Genomic DNA, 20,624 nt, shown 5'->3' on the forward strand with positions numbered 1-20,624 from the left:
CAAATGCAAGTCCGATAACAGTTAAGAACAACATTTAAACAATGCATAATCAAGGCTAATAACAAGTAACGAAAACACGAATTCCAATTTAATGATAGCAAGAAAACATGTAAAATATGATTTAATCCCAACCGACATAACCACTGGAAGACATATATGATAACAATCCAAAGATGACATTTAATCAAATATGATATTAGTCCATAAAATGACTTGAAATCAAATCTGATCATAAACAATATAATAGTCCAAAAATGATGTTGAATCTAATAGATCATCCATGACAAAACTAAGCTCCTTATGTAGCTGATCGGCGTAGCCCTTCTACCTGCTTTACGTCGCAATCAAACGTTGCGAATTAACCCCACCAGGTCTGAGTAGTGTTAGATGGCCTCTAGAGACTCCACTGCTCTCACTTCAACCTCATCCTAACACATCGGGGATCTACATGGTCTGCCACATAGATCATCGTACATGACCATACCAATACTGACATAGTAGCTGTTGTTATACAAAAACTCTTTTAGCTTCACATGCCTATCCCACTCTCCTCCCCAATCCAACGCGTATGCTAGTATATCCTCAAGTGTTTGTATCGTGCGTTTTGTCTGCCCATCAATCTATGGGTGAAATGTCATCCTAAACTTCAATGTGGTACCAAAGGCCTTCTACAATTGGTGCCAGAAATGAGATGTGAAGCAAGGGTCTCGGTCTGACATGATCGAGTGTGGCACCCCTTAAAGTCGGACAATCTCATTCACATAAAGATCTGCTAAGCTCTCGAGACTCTAACTGACCCTGATAGGTAGAAAATGAGCACTCTTCGTCAACTTATCCATAATCATCCATATGACATCGTGCTGATAACGAGTTCTCGACAAACCTGCAATGAAATCCATCAAGATGTCGTCCCACTTTCACTCTGAAATATCCAACAGCTAAAGAAGTCCACCAGGTCTGTGATGCTCGATCTTCACTTGTTGACAGGTGAGACACCGACACAAACTCTGTAATATTCTGCTTTATTCCGTTTCACCAATAAATTCGTTGAAGATCCTTGAACATCTTGGTAGAACTAGGGTGAACAAAATACTTAGACCTGTGGGCCTCACCCACCAGCTCCTCCCGCAGTGCCTTCAGAACCCACCATCAGTCTCCAAACATAATGGTCTCATTCTCCTCGCGGCGGAACTGCACATCTGGCTACTAGGTACTCATGCATAACCTGTCAAAATCTGGATCGGTTGACTGAAGCTCCTTAATACGGTCTATGATCTCGGGTTGTGCCTTTATCCCTGCACAAAGGATGCGTTCAAATCGTTCGCAAATGGCTTCCACCAGACAAATTTCTCAATGAAGTCCCAACTGCGATCGATCAAGCTGGCTACCGTGACTGATGTCTTCTTGCTCAGTGTGTCTGCCACTACATTTGCCTTACCAGGGTGGTAGGCGATGGTAAACTCATAATCCTTGACGAATTTCAACCACTTACGCTGCCTCAAATTCAAATAATGCTGCGTGAAAATGTACTTGAGGCTCTTATAATCAGAAAGGACCTCGAACTATTCTCCATACAAGTAGTGATGTCAGATCTTCAACGCGAAGACAATAGCCGCTAACTCTAAGTCATGTGTGAGTTAGTTCTTTTCGTGCACCTTTAGCTACTGAGAAGTGTACGTGATGACCTTCTTGTACTGCATCAAGACACAACCTAGTTCGGTACCTGAAGCACCACTGTACACTATAAACCCTCCCGTCCAAGAAGGCAAAGACAACACCGAGACAGAGGTCAACCTCCTCTTCAGCTCTTGGAAGCTCTCTTCATACTGAGATGATCAAACAAACTTCACCCCCTTCTGTAAAAGTTGAGTTATAGGAGCAGCTATACGAGAGAAATCATGTATGAATCAGTGGTAGTAGCTCGCCAATCTTAAGAAACTCCTAGTCTCTAAAACCATTTTTGACTGCTCCCAAGACAACATTGCCTTGACTGGATCAACCTCAATGCCCTTTTCTAAGATCATGTGGCTGAGGAACATCACCCTGTCAAGATAAAATTCACACTTTAAGAACTTAGCATACAACTTATATTTTCTCAGTGTTTGCAACATGATCCGCAGATGCTCCTCCACACTCTCTGAATAGATCAAAATGCCATTGATAAACACAATGACGAACAAATCCAGCTACAAACTAAAGACCTGATTCATTAGGTTCATAAACACAACAGGGACATTGGTGAATCCAAAAGGCATCACCAAGAACTTGTAGTGCCCGTATCTAGACCTGAACACAGTCTTCAGAACATCCTTTGTCCTGATTCACAACTAATGGTACCCAAAATAAAGATCGATCTTAAAGAACACCTTTGTCGTATGCAACTGGTCAAACGAATCATTAATCTTGACCAAAGGGTACTTGTCCTTCACGATTACCTGGTTCAGCATGTTGTAGTATATACAGAGTTGCATGGACCCATCCTTATTCTTGACAAAAGGAACAGATGCACCCCAAAGGTGACATGCTCGGCTTGATGAAACCCTTGTCAAGAAGTTCATGCAACTGCTTTTTTAGCTCAACTAACTCTGCATGTGCCATACGATACGGTATGCATGATACTGGTGTCATGCCAGATACTAGCTCGATCGAAAACTCGATCTACCTGTGAGGCGACAAACATGACAAGTCCTCGGAGAAGTGTTGTCATTGCAAAATTTTACTTTTGCAAGACAAACTGACCTTTAAAAAAGTTTTGAAAATAACTTGCCTCCGTTTTAAAAAATTTGCAGGAAAGAGACTCGCCTGTCGGTACGAGGTTCAACCGTTCCTGACACCATAACCACGGGTAATTGAACCAAGAATCAATCATGTACTTTGCTTATTAAAACATGATGTATGCTTTGAAGATTGAAAAACAATTGAAAAAAGGATACTTTGAAAATCGTTAATCACATTTGGAAAGTATTTTTAAGAAAAATAAAATCGATTTCTAAAGAAATCCTGATGTTTTTGGGAAAATTGATTTCTAAAGGAAACTTGGGTAATTTTTGAGAAAAACAATTTCTCTGAATTTGAACTCTGAAATTGGGAAGTATTGAAGCTTAGAAAACATTTCTAAAGAAAAGAAAACTTGGAAAATCGTGAACTGAACTTAGAAAAGCTTTGGAAAATTTCTTTAAAAAAACAAGGGTTTTGAGAAAATCGATTTTGAAGAAAATTCAAGTGATTTTAAGAAAATCGATTTTTCTAAGTTTTGAACTCTTAGATTAATCAAAAGGATGGGCGTGTGGTCCTATGAAATCTTTTCATGATGCAATCTAAACCTAGATGAATGAATGAATACACTTTGGAGAAAATATTTTTTGAAGAATTTATGGAAAATCATTGATAAAAGAACTTTTGTGCTTTATAGAATTTAGATAAAATATATTTGTCACATATCCCTGATTAGGGCCACGAATATGTTTTGAATATAGTTCATTTAATTTTAAAAGGAGAAATACTTAGAAAAGTTTTAAAAATGTGCCATGATTTCTGAAAATGCCTAAGAGTGTAGGTCATTTGTGACTTAAAAGAAGATAAATCTGGGTATTGTTCGTATTCTGACTATGACCACAAATACGAACTCAATCGAGTTTATTAACTTCTTAGAAGCGAGTGCATGTGCCATCCATGTTTACCATTGTGAATTTGAATATGCATAAATGATCATCCATCACACAAATCATATTATTAAAAATAAACTATATGCAATGCATCCCTAATCTAAGCAGAAAAGAAAATTCTTATTTCAATATTATAATTTACATCAATAATAAATTGAATAAAAGAAAATAGAAATAAAGGAAAACACAATCTTGAGTGTCCCTGCAAAATTAGCAAACTCATTAGTGGACAAATGTCAACTTTTTGGAATTTATCCATCAATATCTGGAATTGAGGGATTTATTTGGATATAAGCCTTTTTTTCATGCTTCCCTGAAATAAAACTCATTAAATAACATAATGGATGATGTATAACTAAACAAATAACAAAAATAAAAAAACTTTGAAATTCGGAATTTAGAGAAAAATGACTAAAATACCCTTAGAAATTGACCTTTATTGCAAAACAGGGTTTAAAGCAAGTTTTTTCATAAATTTTTTTTGTAATTTGTTTAATCCGGGAATCAAATAAATTCAAAACAAAGCCAAATCAGGTGGAGAACACCCTAATATGATTATGAACATGATCAAATCCTAAAAATATAAAACTTTTCATGAAAATTCAAAATATTGAAAAAAATTAATTTTTACCTGTGTTTCGGTTAAATTAGGACTTCGCAGGCATCTTGTTTTTATGATTTAACTAAATAATACATCAAATGAATTTTAAACAAAGCCAAATCGGGCGGAGAACACCCTAATATGATTATGAACATGAACAAATCCTAAAAATATAAAACTTTTCATGAAAATTCAAAATATTGAAAAAAATTAATTTTTACCTGTGTTTCGGTTAAATCAGGACTCCGCATGCATCTTGTTTTTATGATTTAACTAAATAATACATCAAATAAATTTTAAACTTCATAAAAATCGACATGGACACTTCTAATAACCCTAAAATTAAAATGCAATCAAAAAATATAATTTTTGGGATTATTTTGAGATAAAAATGAAATGAAAGATGAAAATATACAATTTTGCTTGCGGTTACGTACCTATCTCAGTGTCAAACTCGAATCAGATATCAAACAACAATGAAAGTTTATGAATTTTTACAGGGAGAAACTAGAGAGATGAATAACAACGAGGTGAAATGACACCTACACTATGATAGACTTAGGGTTAGACTCCTATACTAGGAGGGGGGAATGACTGGAATATGAAGAGAAAATAGTAATACAATGGAAAAAGGAAAGAAAGAAAGGAAAGAAAAATAAATAAATAAATAAAGACTAGTTAAACTTGCTTGCCAAGCAAGCAAGTTTGAAAAATTCAAACAAGGCCTCGACCATGGAGGTCGACCAACCCATGTAGCTATTCTACTTACATAATATAATATAGATACTATAACCTATGTATGAAATATATATTACTGTAAACACCCCAAAATTTTCTCATTCATTCTCGGACACCCCTCCTCTCGCAGATGCCAACCCCTGTAGATCAGTGTAAGAGTCTAGCCTTAGGTCTAGTCTAGTCTAGTCTTGGTGTCATTACTCCCATTTTGGTAGAAAAAATACCATTTTACCCCTAGGTAACCTTAGATTTCAGTTAGTCAGATCCAACCAAGCTCATTTTTAAGTTCAGAACAACTAGAATGTCAGTCATTTCTAGTTCACCTGAGCACACAATGAGTGAATCCCATTCATTTCTTACCATTTCAGCTAAAATTGATTCATTTCCTGAGAAATGAGTTCATTTTTAGCTCGAATCCAAGCCAATTGTCTCTGAGACAGTCAATTCCAGTCGACCTTATTTTTCTGAGTCTAACCTGAGCTCACCAGGAGTTCAAGTAGTCCAGTTCCAGTTCAACTCTATTTTCCATAGTCGTGGAGTCCATTTTAGCCCACTTCAGCTCATTTCAACTGAAATTGAGTTAAATCCAGTTAGCCCAGCTAGTGTTTGAGCTCCAGATTTAGTTCATCTCAGTATAATTGATCTTCATTCCAGCTCAAACATAGTACAGTCTCGTTACCTACTTCACTCTAGTACTCATTTCTCATCATTTCACTGAGAATTGTGCCATTTCTCGATCACCCGATCTAGGATTTTAGTTAAGTCAATGTCCTTTTAGTTTCTTTGAGTTCAGAAACCCTAGAAACTAGTTTAACCAGCTCAAACCAGTTAAAACTCATTTTCAGTCACTCCATGCTCTGCAGGGGCAAAATCATTTCTCATATCATTTTTTGTTCGAAACATCATTTTACCATTTTCCAAGCTGGTACAAGTATCATTTTGGGTTCAGATCAATTTCTCTCCTGAAAATCTTAGTTATATCCGAGACCCAATTCACATTCGGATCAAATCCAATATTGAATTTGATGTTCAATTATCAATTTTTATCCGCAAACAAGAATTGTCAATTCTTTGTCTCTGCCAGGGGCCTGGGACTTCAAATCTCTCATCTAGGGTTTACATATTGGAATCATTTCTTGTCATTTCATATCATTTCATCGCATTTCATGTCATTGCATGTCATTTTCGAGATTCAACGCTCTTGTTTTCAAAATATCAGATCCAGATTCAATTTTAAAACCTTTATTTCGAAATCAATTTCAAAAACCTGAGTTTTAAATCGATACATTTGCCATTTGGCCAACCCCCATGGCTTTACATTCTTTATTTAAAAAAAACATTTTCCTTAGAAAAATGATCTGGATTCATTTTAAACCTGATTTTCAATTCAAATATTTTTAATTTTTACAACTTTCTTCAAGTGGGGCCCACTTTGCAGGGGTGCAAACCCTAATTTTCATTTTTATTCAATTTCATTTTCACATTTTATCTATTTCAAAATACAATTTTTTTTTTTATAAATGTAGGTGTCTTTTTAAAGATTTTGAAAATCTTGTTTTTAACCCCTTTATTTTCCTTCTTTTTAAAATCGTTTTTGAAAATTAAATGGGGCCTACATTAGGTGGTGCCACATTTGAAGGTGTTTAGGTTAGTTTAGGTTTAGTTAGTGTTTTACTTAAGTTAGAAGTTTGAAAAGCCAAAAGCCAAGTGATTTTAAAACTCCATTTTATTTTAGAATTTTAACCTTGTTTTTAACTTTTATTTAAGGTTTTAAAAACTAAATGGGAGCCCACATAGGTGAAATCACATTTGAGAATCTTTAAATCAATTTAGGATTTCATTAGGCCTTAAGTTGAAAAAGTCAAAAAAATCAGATTTAATTAAGAGTCCTCCAAGGAAAATAGCCCCCCTCTTTTAAAAACCTATCTCTTAATTAATTAAGAGAGTTCCAACCAAGGTGGAACTCTCTAATTGACAAGGGTTTGAAAAATTATAAATAGGGCTCCATAGGAGGGTCGACCTCCCTATCTCTCTCTCATATGATTCCTCTCATCTCTCTTAGCCCTTCTTCCTCCTCTAGCAGCCTCCATTGAAGCAGCCCAAGGTGAGCTCCTCTTTTTCTTTAGTTTTATCGATTTTTTTTATGCTTTACACCATTGCCGCCCCATGTAATCCATCTTTTTCATATTCTTTTCATTCAGGAATCTGTCTTCATGTGCCAAGAAGATGATATACTGATGATCCAAGGTTCTTTGCACTTTTTTTATCCGTTAAAAATGATTAGATCATATTTATTTTGCTAAATGCTCGAAAAAGATCGATATTCGACCATTCTATGGATTGAATCCCTCTTTTAATGACTAAATCAAATTCGTGACCATGCTTTCTTGATTCTTTATGTTTATTTTATCATATTCATGTTTATTTTAAGTTGTTCATGCATTAAATCATGATCCAAATCATTGATTATATGTTTTTAATGATTTTTAGCATGCTTAATCAATTTTATTTTGTTTTAGGGTTTTAGATTCTATATTTACAATTCTGGACGTCTGTTAATGTAATTAATTTACTAGTTGATATTCATTAATTAAATCAAAATTTTTTATGGTGAAATCATGCATATGCACAAAGTTTTCAATAAAAAAAATTGGATTTTTTTGAGGTTATTAACCCCATTTAAAAAAATCAAAGTTAGAACCTATTTTCTAAACCAGAAAAATGTTGTAAAAATACAAGAGCATTTTTTTGAGGTCATATCTCCCTCATCAAAGATTGTATTGACAATCTGTAAAAAGAAGCGTACTCGTTAGAATGTCTAATTCAATCTGTGTAATTTTTATAAATTTTTACGGTGGATTTCTATGTTTCTTTGACCCAACAACAACACCTGTCCTTCTTGAACTAACAGGTATGGTTCAGGGCCAGAGTCAACTTGCCGAGATGATTTCTCCCCAACCAGAGATCATATCGACGATCCGTAAGAAGTCACTGATCTGTCTGCATGTCTAATTTCCTTGGTGTATTTTTTATAAATTTTCATCGTTGATTTCTATTTTTTTTTAATCCAAAATCAGAATCTATGTTTCTTGATTGTCAGTCTTGATTCAAACCCTGATTCATATTGTCGGAACGATTTCTCTCTAACCAGAGATTGTATTTCCGATCTGTGAAAAGGGTTATCTTTATTGATTTGTCTAGTTTCTCTCTGTCAAATTTCATAAATTTTCACTTATGTTTGATATCCAATTCTGGTCTGACACTGTGACAAGTACGAAACTGCAGGTAAAGTTGCATATTTTTCATCTTTTTATTTAATATTCATATTCAAAATAATCTAAAAAATTTATTTTTTGATTGCATATTAATTTTAGGGTTATTAAAAGTGTTCATGTTGATTTTTGTGATTTTTGTAATGCATTTTATGTGTTATTTAGTTATTTCATAAAAACAGGATGCCCATAGAGTCCTAATTCAATTGAAACATGGGCAAAAATCAACATTTTTCTAATATTTTATTTTTTTCATAAAAAGTTTTATATTGTTAGGATTTGATCATGTTCATAATCATATCAGGGTGCTCTCCACCCGATTTGGCATTGTTTTGAATCCGTTTGATCCCCAGATTAAGCATTTTACAAAAATCTTTTTTGAAAAACCTTGTTTTTAGCCCTGTTTTGCAATAAATGTCAATTTTAAGAGTGTTTTAGCCATTTTCCCCAAAATTATAAATTTTTAAGTTATTTATTTTTATTATTCATTTAGTTTTGCATCATCTATTATGTTATTTAATGATTTTTATTTCAGGGAAGCATGAAAAAAGACTTATATCCGGATAAATCCTCAATTTCCTGATATTGTTGGATAACTCCTGAAAAGCCAACATTTTGCTACTAACATGTTTGCTAATTTTGCAGAAAATCTCAAGATTATAATTTTATTTATTTTATTTCAATTATTGATGTAAAGTGTAATTGTAAACATTGGAATAAGATTTTTCTTTTCTGCTTAGAATCGACTGCATTTGAATATAGTTTATTTTCAATAATATTGATTATGATGGATGATGATTCATGCATATTTCAAATCCACCACGATCAACATGAATGACACGTGCACTCGTTTCTAATGAGTTAATAAAATCGGTGGAATTCGTATTTGTGGCTATAGTCAAAATACGAATAAAACTCAGATTTATTATCTTCTTTTAAGTTACAAACAGCTTACACTCTGTGATCGTTGCGAAAATTTTTCTTTCTTCTTAGGGAAAGAGAAACTCTCGCAAGGTCCACTTGTTTGAAAAGATTTTGAAAAATAACCCGCATTCATTTTTGAAAATATGGAAAAATGGGGAGACAGGGCTCGCTCATTCGTACGAAGTTCAATCGTTCCTGACGCTTTTACCAGTGGTAATTGAACCAACGATCGAATTTATGCCTTTGCTTTGCTCAAATTTGTTTAGAAAATTATTCTAAGTCTTAAATTCACATAGAATCATGCTTGTGCTATGAACTTTGAGAAATGATGTATGCTTTGAAGAGTTGTTTTGATTGCATGCATTCATTCTATTTTCTATTTTACATGTATTTTGATTCTGCCCTCATTTTAACATCTTAATTTCAGATGTTTTTCCTTGTATTTTCGATCTGATTTTTTTATACGTAATTTACGACTGTGTCCACATGAATCTGTAATTTTTTTATGATTTTTGGAGATCTATGCACCTACTTTAAAAATCAGGATTCAGACCCTGTCATTCTGTACTGTCATGATTTTAGCAGAATCAGGACCGATTTGCCGGAGTGATTTCTTCCTAACTGGAGATGATCTCTCTGATCCGTAAAATGTGGTGTCTCCAGCATTAAATCTAGTTTGTTCATGCCAGTTTTTAACAATTTTTATGGTCATTTTATACTAATTTGGATTAAAAACCACAACCCTGTCACCCTATGTCATTTTAATTGCTCAGGTTTTAGTCTATTTTGTTAGTCATGTCTCCTTAATGGGAGATCTTTTTCTACATCTGTAAAAAGGGTTCGTCTCATTTACATGTCTAGTTTATCCCTGCAAATTGTTAGCAATTTCTATGATTAATTTCTATTTCATTTGCATTTAAAACCAAAACCCTATGTATTTTCAATCCCAGGCGTTGCTCAGACCCATGATCAACTTGTTGCAGTCATATCTCTTTAATGAGAGATCATTTTTTAGATATGTAAAAATAAATTTAATTCTTAGAATGTATAGTTTATGCATGCTAATTTTCATAAATTTCCATTGCCTTTTCATATTTCATTCTGATCGAAAATCAGAACCTTATCATTTTTCTTTGTCAGGCTTTGATCAGACTTTAAGCCATATTGTTTGAATCAGATGTCCTTAATGAGAGATCATTTTTAAGATCTGTAAAGTGGATTTTTTTCTCCTTCATGTCTAGTTTATCTCTAAAAATGTTTAGTAATTTCTGTGGGGATTTCATATTTGATTCTGATAAAAAATAAAACCCTGTTATTTTATATCATTGAACATTGCTTAGATCTTATCTCATCTTGTTTATATTAGCTCTCCCTAATGAAAGATCATTTTTGAGATCTATAAAAAGGATTTTCTTTCATTATGTGTCTAATTTATCTTAGTCAATTTTTATAAATTTTCAAGCTCATTTGCTATTTCAATTCTACTAAAACCTACTACTGGTTACAGAACCTTAAGTTCTGTAATAGGTTCATTCCCTCAGATGGAACAATGACTTCTTGAAGTCACCATTTCCAAACCAGGATTGATTTTCTACTTTTATAAATTGAAGTAGTTTTCATATTGTGTTAAACAATTTTTTCCATAAATTTGGAAGAAATTGAGTCGGTTTAGCCTCTGAAACATCCAAATTAAAAAAGCTTGTCTGTTAAAATTCAATCTCTTGTTTCTAAAATTAATTCTTCATTGTTTTAGTCACATCTCAAGATTTAGAAATGATTTTGATGATCTGTAAAAAGGAGATGTTTCTCTGATGTGTTTTGAATCCATGAATTCATTGTGAGCTTGATTTGAGTTATTTTGGACTTTCATTCACCAGAAATGCTTTGACAGATTTTCTTGTAAATCCTGATTCTATAAATTCCTATTTTAATTTGATAAAAAACCCTAATTCAAGTTTTTCTTCATTTGTTTATTGATTTTTTCAATTCTAGAGTGTTCCTAAGGTTGTTTGGGGTCTCCATATCAATTTTAGTAAATTTTTATGGTCATTTGACCCTTTCTTAATTGCATTTTTCAAAACTGGTTTTTATAAAAAGCATATTTCGGCTAAAATAAAGATAAATTAGGCATTTCAGCATTTTAAAACTAAAATTTCAAATATAATTCATATAATTTTATAATTTGAAAATGGTTTTTATCATTTTAGAATGCTTTATCTTCATTGTAACAAATTTTGGAGTTCATTTGATCTTTATTTCAAAAATTTCAATATTTTTCCATAAAATTTTGAATTTCAAGGTTAAATTCACTTTAAATTCAAAATTTTAAAGTGAATTTATATACTTCAAATCTCAATTTTGAAAATTTAAACTCCAAAATACATTTTCAAATGCTTTTGTAAAGTCATGGATAATTTGCATTTATTTTGTTTAATTTTTCTTTATTTTGAGGCATAAAAGGCTATTTTTGGTTATTTTTCTTTAATTTTTCAATAATTGAAGAAAAATCCATAAAAGCCTACATTTATTTCTAACAAGTTTGCTAATTTTGCAAGAATTTTTTATTTTGCTATTTGATCAATTATTGTATTAATTTAAAGGGTTGTAATTGATTAATTAATGAGAATTTTACTTTATGCTTAGTTTAGGAATGCATGAGCATATAGTTTAATTTTAATTTTCATGATTAATTTGTTTCATTTTTATTTTTTATTTCAATTAAACCATGGTAAAACATGAATGACACATGCATCACTTTAATAGAGCATAATAAAACTAAGTAAAATTCGTATTTGTGGCCATAGTCAGAATACAAATAATACTTAGAATTATTATTCTTTATTAAAGAAAATTTGACCCACACTTTTAGGTCATTTTTCAAAAATCATCATATTTCAAAATTTATTCCTTTTCTTCTTTTATTAGAATTCAAATAAAGATTAATTCAAAGTATATTTGTGACCATAGTCTTGAATATATAAAAAAATTAATTTTGTTCAAATTATATAAAGGCACAAAACTCTCTTTTAAAATTAAATTTTGAATAATTTTCAATAGAATTTCTTCCAAACTTTTAAAAAATAATGCATTCATCATTTAGGATAGAATTACATCAATTTATTTTTCAAAAATCTGAATTTTCAAAATATTTTCTATTTCCAGATGAATATTAAAGTGACTTTCAAAATAATTTTCCTTTTCAAGTTTATTTCAATTTATTTTCAAAACATTTTCAAGTTTATTCCACTTTATTTTCAAGTTTATTTCAAATCATTTTCAATTTTATTTCAAGTCATTTTTTGAAATATTTTCAAAGATATTTTGAAATACTTTCAAAATATTTTCAAAACTTATTTTCTAAATATTTTAAAAGATTTTTCCAAATATTTTGAAGTTATTTTAGAATATTTTTGAAACATTTTCAAAAGATTATTTTGAATTATTTTCAAAGCATTTTTAAAGCTATTTTCTAAATATTTTCAAAGCAATTTTCAAGTTATTTTCGAAATTACTTCAAAGCATTTTCCAAGTTATTTTTGAAATAATTTCAAATCATTTTTCTAAATATTTTTAAAATAATTTCAAAGTCATTTTCAAGATTATTCTAAATAAAATTTCAAACATTTTTAAAGTAATTTCAAAGCATATTTTTAATATTTTCTAATAAATTTTGAAATCATTTTCTTTATATTCATTTTTAATATTTTCCATTAAATTTTGAAATCATTTTCTTGATATTCTTTTTCAACATTTTCTGAGGAATTTTGAAATCATTTTCATCCAATTTCAAAACATTTTCCAAGAAATTTCAAAAATCAATTTTCATTCAATTTCAAAGTATTTTTGCCAACATTTTGAATCATTTTTCATCTCAAGGCACAATTTACAAAATATTTTCAATTATGATCAAGTTTTAAATCATTTCAAGAAATTTTCAAGCTATTTTCCCAATTTTCAAAAAACACTTGAAATTCAATCTTGAAATATTTTCAAAGGGATTTCTTTTGCAAATCAAACCAATTTTAAAGGCATACATCATGATTTTTATCAAAAAATTTCCAAGTCATTTCACATAAATGATCATCTGTTCGCATTTTACGACTTAGGATAATTTCTTAGGCAAATTTGAGCAAAGTAAAGGCATAAATTCGATCCTTGGTTCAATTACCTCCGGTAAAGGCACCAGGAACGGTTGAACCTCGTACCGACGAGCGAGCCCCATCTCTCAAATTTTTTGCACATTTTTAAAATGGAGGCGAGTTATCTTCAAAATATTTTTCCAAAAGGTCAAGTGGACCTTGCGAAAGTTTTCTTTCTAAAAGATTTTTTTTTACAACAATCATAGGTTTGGCGACCGTGATGGGACTTGTCTTTGTCTGGTCGAATTTATGCCCTTGCCTTGTTCGAATTGTCTAAGTCATTATTCTAAAATGCCAGCTTCATTTTCATGCAAAACTTAGGAGCCTAGAATCAAACCCAGCTGACATTAATACATCTAGACTTAGGCATGGTTTGGTAGGACCAAATTAAGGAGATTTATTCATGTTCACTTAGATTTAGGTCAAGTACAACCCTCATCAATCTAGGGATTAAATGCAAACATTATATGCAAGTGTATGCTTCTTATGATTTTCAAAATTTTATCTCTTTAGGACTTTGCATTAGAGCCATTTGATTTCTTGCATGATTGATCACTTTTTCAAAACATCTTCACTTATATTGTCTCGGTCTTCACATTACTGGGATTTCTCACTGAACTATAGTTCGGGACAAAGCCTCACAACTGGGCTACTTATTTAGGCTAATAACCCCCGTACCACGTACTAAGGGTCATAGTTCAAAGTATATCGGCAGGCACTCAAGGATGTTGGAAAACCATTACCTTAGTCAACTTGATTCTCAAATATCTCCATTATCTTTCTTCTTTCATTTTTTTTTCAGTATAAACCATCCCCTTTGTTCTGCAGAGAGTATTTGGCATTGTCACGTAATTCAGAACAGATCTGAGAAAAAGATAGTGCCATCTCAATAAAACATCATCAGCAACAAAGAGAAAATGAATTCCCCAAGGTCGGCCAGGGAACATGATCAACAGGGTGGAGATGACATCGATCCCGCCATGTATAATTTGTTTCAAAGGATGATGATCAAGATGCAATCAGCGCAAGCCGGGGCAGGTTCAAAGAAAGTGCCCTCCAAGAAGAAAGTCAAAGGCAAGCCTATAAATAAGCACATCAAAATTGCCAAGAAAAGGCTCAGTATGAAGATACTTCAGAAGGGGGCATATTCCATAGAAGAAATCTCTGATGAAGAGCAAGAAGCATTCTTGCCAGCTCGCCAAGCATCCAAAAAGCAGATCCCAGAGCCAAAGTCTGTCAATAAGCTCAAATAGCAGTTAGCTGAAGATCCCATTCAATTGCAATTTAAAGAGATGACTAGCATGGTCAAGGACCTGCTCTAAACACCCCAAAAATTTTCAGGTCCATTCCGGACATCTCTTTTCACAAATGCCAATCCCTTGCAGGGCGATGTAGAATCTCACCCCTAGGTTTATCCCAGTCTAGAGGTCAGTTTAGCCCCATTTTGTCAATAAAATTATCATTTTACCCATGAGTCACCCTTAACCCTTCATCAGTCAGACTTAGTCAAACTCATCTTAAGTTCAAAAGAGTTAGAATGTCAGTCATTTCTAGCTCCCTTGAGCTAACAATGAGCAGTGTCAGTTCATTCAGGTTAAATTTAGTTCATTTCAAGTGAAATGAGCTCATTTCTAGCTCGAACTTTATCCAAATTGTCTCTGAATCAGTCAAACTCAGTAGATCTTATCCCCATGAGTCTAATTTAAGCTCATCAGGAGTTTGAATGGTTTAGTTCCAGTTCTAAATCACTTTCTGCATTCTCGGACCTTCATTTTAGCTCATTTGAGCTCAATTCAGTTCAAATTGAGCTAACCCCAGTCAGTTGAGCTAGTGTTTTAGCTTCGAATTTAGTTCACCTTAGTATAACTGACTTCCAATTTAGTTAATTCCAATTCTATCCAGTTCAAGTCAGTTCAAACAAGTCTAGTACTGTGTTTTGCTACCCCTGCAGAGCAAAAACAAAAAAATAATAATTTCTTCAGAGCATCATTTCTATCAATTTTCAAACCGGGACAAGTCCCAATTTAGACTCAGATCAATTTCTTTATTTGATATTTTATAAATATCCGAGATCCATTTCATATTTCAATTCGAATATTGGATCTGATGTCCATTTACCACTCTTAACCTGGATTCTTCATCCAAATTCATTCTATTATCCAGATCCAGAGTCCAATTTTCACTTCCTGAACCTGGAATATCTCATTGAATATTCGAGATCCAATTAACTATTCTGGATCCATTTCCATTTAGATCCACCTTCTGATCCATTTGGAAGGATAATTGAATCGATTCCTGAATTCAAACTCAGATTCATCTGATATCTGAGATCTAATTTCATTTCTTGGATTTTGATCCAGATCCAAGATCCAATTCCATTTCCATTTCTAGGCTTGATCCAAAATCCAAACCCAATATCCAAATCCAAATGTCATCATGAGCATGGATATTTCATTTCAATTCATTCCATAAATCTATATCCAGGGTTCAAACATCGTTTTGAACCAATTTCTTTCATTTTTACCTTCAATCGAGATCTAGATTCACTATTTCAAAATTTCAGATCCAGATCCAAATTCAAAATCCAATCTTTATTCAATTTTCAAAATCAATCCTTGAATTTCAAATCCAAATTCAACATTTTACAAAATCTTTTGAAAATTAGTCTGGATCCAATTTATAACTCGATTTCGATTTTGAAGAAAAAACCCAAAAAAATCAAAGTAGATCTTAGATCCAATAAAGATCCATTAAATTCAAAAATAAAAAATTCTCTTCTTTATTTCTTTCATTTTCACCTTCCCTTTTAAATCCTTTCCTTTATTTAGTTTTAAAATCAAAAGAAGGAAAATAAATATATTTTCTAAAGGGGGCGCCACTTGGTATTTGCAATTTTAAAGTCCATTTTATTTCAAAATCCCTTTTTCTTTGTTAAAAACCTTGGTTTTTAACCCACTTTTAAAATTTTCTTTGTTTTTAAAAACACACATGGGAATCACTTGCAAAGTGATGCCATGTGTCACCATGTTTTCAAAATACCAACTATACCCATTTAAAAAAATAAAAAATACTCAAATGGGGAGCCCCCCCCTTGTGAGCTCTCAAGATGACGTGTTAAGAGCCTTCTAGAGGCCTTGCCACATCAACCCTAAGTCTAACAAACCTCTATTTTCTATACCCAAAATGCCTTCAAGTTTAACTATAAATAAACCACTTAGGGGGGTTGATTTTCTCAAGTTGGAAAATCTCAAAATCTCTCTCATTCTCCTTGAAGTTGGCGCCAACCGCTTGGAGCTCTCTCCTCTCCCTCTTCCTCATTTGAAGCAAGGTATTCCTCTTCTTCTAATTTCATTTCTTCTTTGCTTTATTTGAATTACATTTTGTAATTTTCATTTTTATCAAAAGCCATTAGAATTATGGAATTTGATCTTTTATAGATCAAATTCCTCTTAAATTGGCAATATCAAAGTAATCCATGCCTTATTTTTTTTAATTTTTACTTTGTTAATTCTGTATTTGATGATATTTTACTGTTTTTTTTTTCTAAAATTTGAAAATATATCATCCATATTTTATTTTTCATTTTATGCTTTAATAGATTACATGCATTCATTCTCTTTTCTATTTTACATGCATTTTGATTCTAACCTCATTTTAGCATCTTAATTTTGGATGTTTTTTCTTGTATTTTTTATCTGAATTTTTTATGGGTGATTTATGACTGTATCCACATGAATCTGTGAATTTTTTACGATTTTTGAGATCTGTGAGCCCACTTTAAAAATCAAGATTCGGATCTTGTCATTCTGCACCATTGAGATTTTAGCAGAATTAGGACTGATTTGCTGGAGTGATTTCTCCCTAACCGGTGATGATCTCTCCGATCCGTAGAATGTGGTGTCTTCAGCATTAAATCTAGTTTGTTCATGCCAATTTTTAATAATTTCTATGGTCATTTCACACCTGATTTGGATAAAAAACCACAACCCTGTCAATCTGTATCATTTTAATTGCTCCGATTTTAGTCTATTTTGTCAGTCATATCTCCTTAATGAAAGATCATTTTCTAGATATGTAAAAAGAGTTCTTCTCATCTACATGTCTAGTTTATCCTTGCAAATGTTCAATAATTTCTATGGTGGATTTTGATTTTATTTGCATTTAAAACCGAAACCACGTCTGTCTATAATTTCAGGCATTGCTCAGACCCATGATCGACTTGTTGCAATCATATCTCTCCAATGGGGGATCATTTTCTAGATATGTAAAAAAAATTCTTTCTTAGAATGTCTAGTTTGTACATGTCAATTTTCATAAAATTTTATTGCCTTTTCATATTTCATTTTTATAAAAAATCAGAACCCTATCATTTTTTTTTGTCAGGTTTTGCTCAGACTTTGGGCCATATTGTTTGAATCAGATCCACCTAATGAGAGATCATTTTTAAGATATGTAAAATAAATTTTCTTTCCCTATATGTCTAGTTTACCTCTGCAATTTTTTAGCAATATCTATAAGCATTTCATATTTGATTTTGATAAAAAAATAGAACTCTGTTATTTTGCATCATTGAGCATTGCTTAGATCTTATCTCATATTGTTTAGATTAGATCTCCCTAATGAGAGACAATTTTCAAAATCTGCAAAACGGATTTTTTTTCATTATGTGTCTAGTTTATTTCAGTCACTATTTATAAATTTTTATGCTCATTTGCTATTTCAATTCTGCTAAAAATCGGGACTGGTTACATAACTTCAAGTTTTGTATTAGGTTTATTCCTTGAGATGGAACAGTGACTTCTCGAAGTCACCATTTCCAAACCAAATTTGATTTTTCATTTTGTAAATTGAAATTGTTTTCTGATTGTGTTGAAAAACTTCTCCCATAAATGTGGGATAAATTTAGTCGGTTTAGTCTCTGAAACACCCAAATTACAGAAACCTGTATGCTAAAATTCAATCTCCTGTTTCTAAAATTAATTCTCCAATGTTTTAGTCATATCTTAAAATTTAAAAATGATTTTGATAATCTGTAAAAAGAAGATATTTTTTTGATGTGTTCTGAATCCATGGGTTCATTTTGAGCTTGATTTAAGTTGTTTTGGACCTTTATTCACTTGAAATGCTCTGACAGGTTTTCTTATAAATCCTAATTATGCAAATTCCTGTTTTAATTAGATAAAAAGCCCTAATTCGCGTTTTTCTTCAATCTTTTCTTGAACTTTTAAATTCTAGAGTGTTCCTAAGGTTGTTAGGGGTCTCCATATCAATTTTTATAAATTTATATGGTCATTTGACCTTTCATTTATTATATTTTTTAAAACTAATTTATAAAAAAATATATTTATGTTAAAAATTTCTATGGTCATTTGATCTTTCATTCATTACATTTTTCAAAATCAATTTATAAAAAAATATATTTATGTTAAAATAAAGATAAATTAAGCATTTTAGCATTTTAAAAAATCAAAATTCAAATATAATTCATATCATTTTATAATTTGAAAATGGTTTTTATCATCTTAGAATGCCTTATGTTCATTTGAACAAATTTTGGAGTTCATTTGATCTTTATTTCAAAAAAATTTAATATTCTTTTTATAAAATTTTGAATTTCAAGGTTAAATTCACTTTAAATTCAAAATTTTAAAGTGAATTTATATACTTCAAATCTCAATTTCAAAAATTTGAACTCCAAAATACATTTTCAAATGATTTTGTAAAGTCATGCATCATTTGAATTTATTTTGTTTAATTTTTCTTTATTTTTGGAGCACAAAAGGCTAATTTTGGCTAATTTTTCAATAATTGAAGGAAAATCCATAAAAGCGTACATTTATTTCTAACAAGTTTACTAATTTTGCAAGAATTTTTTATTTTGCTAATTTATCAATTATTGTATTAATTCAAGGGTTATAACTGAACAATTAATGAAGATTTGACCTTATGCTTAGTTTAGGAATGAACGAGCATATAGTTTAATTTCAATTTTCATGATTAATTTGTTTTATTTTTATTTTTTATTTCAATTACACCCCGATGAAACACGAATGGCACGTGCACTACTTCAATAGAGGATAATAAAACTAAGTAAAATTCGTATTTATGGCCATAGTCAGAATATGAATAATACTCATAATTATTATTCTTTATTAAAGAAAATTTAACCTACAATCTTAAGTCATTTTAAAAAATCATCATATTTCAAATTGTATTCATTTTCTTCCTTTATTAGAATTCTAATAAAAATTAATTTAAAGTATATATGTGGTCATAGTCATGAATATATGAAAATTAATCTTGTTTAAATTCTATAAAGGCACAAAACTCTTCTTTAAAATAAAATTTTGAATAATTTTCAAAAGAATTTCTTCAAAACTTTTACAAAATAATGCATTCATCATTTAGGATAGAATTGCATCATTTCAAATTTTTTCAAAAATTTGAATTTTCAAAATATTTTCTATTTCAAGATGAATTCCAAAGTGATTTTTGAATTTTTTTTCTTTTCAAGTTTATTTCAAAATATTTTCAAAACATTTTCAAGTTTATTCCAATTTATTTTCAATTTTATTTCAAATCATTGTCAATTTTATTTCAAGTCATTCTTCAAAATATTTTCAAAATTATTTTGAAATACTTTTAAAATATTTTCAAAAATTATTTTCTAAATATTTCCAAATATTTTTGAAGTTATTTTGGAATATTTTTGAAACATTTTCAAAAGACTATTTCAAATCATTTTCAAAGCATTGTTAAAGTTATTTTCTAAATATTTTCAAAGCAATTTCCCAGTTATTTTCGAACTTATTTTAAAGCATTTTCCAAGTTATTTCTGAAATAAGTTCAAATCATTTTTCTAAATATTTTCAAAGTCATTTTCAAACATTTTTCAAAGTAATTTCAAAGCATATTTTCAACATTTTCCAATAAATTTTGAAATCATTTCCTTTATGTTTTTTTTTCAACATTTTTGAGGAATTTTGAAATAATTTTCATCCAATTTCAAAACATTTTTTTCAACATTTTCCAAGGAATTTTGAAATCATTTTCATCCAATTTCAAAGTATTTTTGCCAACTTTTTCAAATTATTTTTCTTCTCAAGGCAAAATTTCTAAAATATTTTCAATTATGATCAAGTTCTAAATCATTTCATGGAATTTTCAAGATATTTTCAAGCTATTTTCTCAAATTTCAAAAAAACATTTGAAATTCAAACTTGAAATATTTTTGAAGGGATTTCTTTTGCAAATCAAACCAATTTTAAAGTCATACATCATGATT

This window comes from Nuphar pumila, chromosome 17 (assembly GCF_984573655.1).
Source record: "Nuphar pumila chromosome 17, dmNupPumi1.hap1.1, whole genome shotgun sequence".
In the NCBI taxonomy this organism is placed as follows: Eukaryota; Viridiplantae; Streptophyta; class Magnoliopsida; order Nymphaeales; family Nymphaeaceae; genus Nuphar; species Nuphar pumila.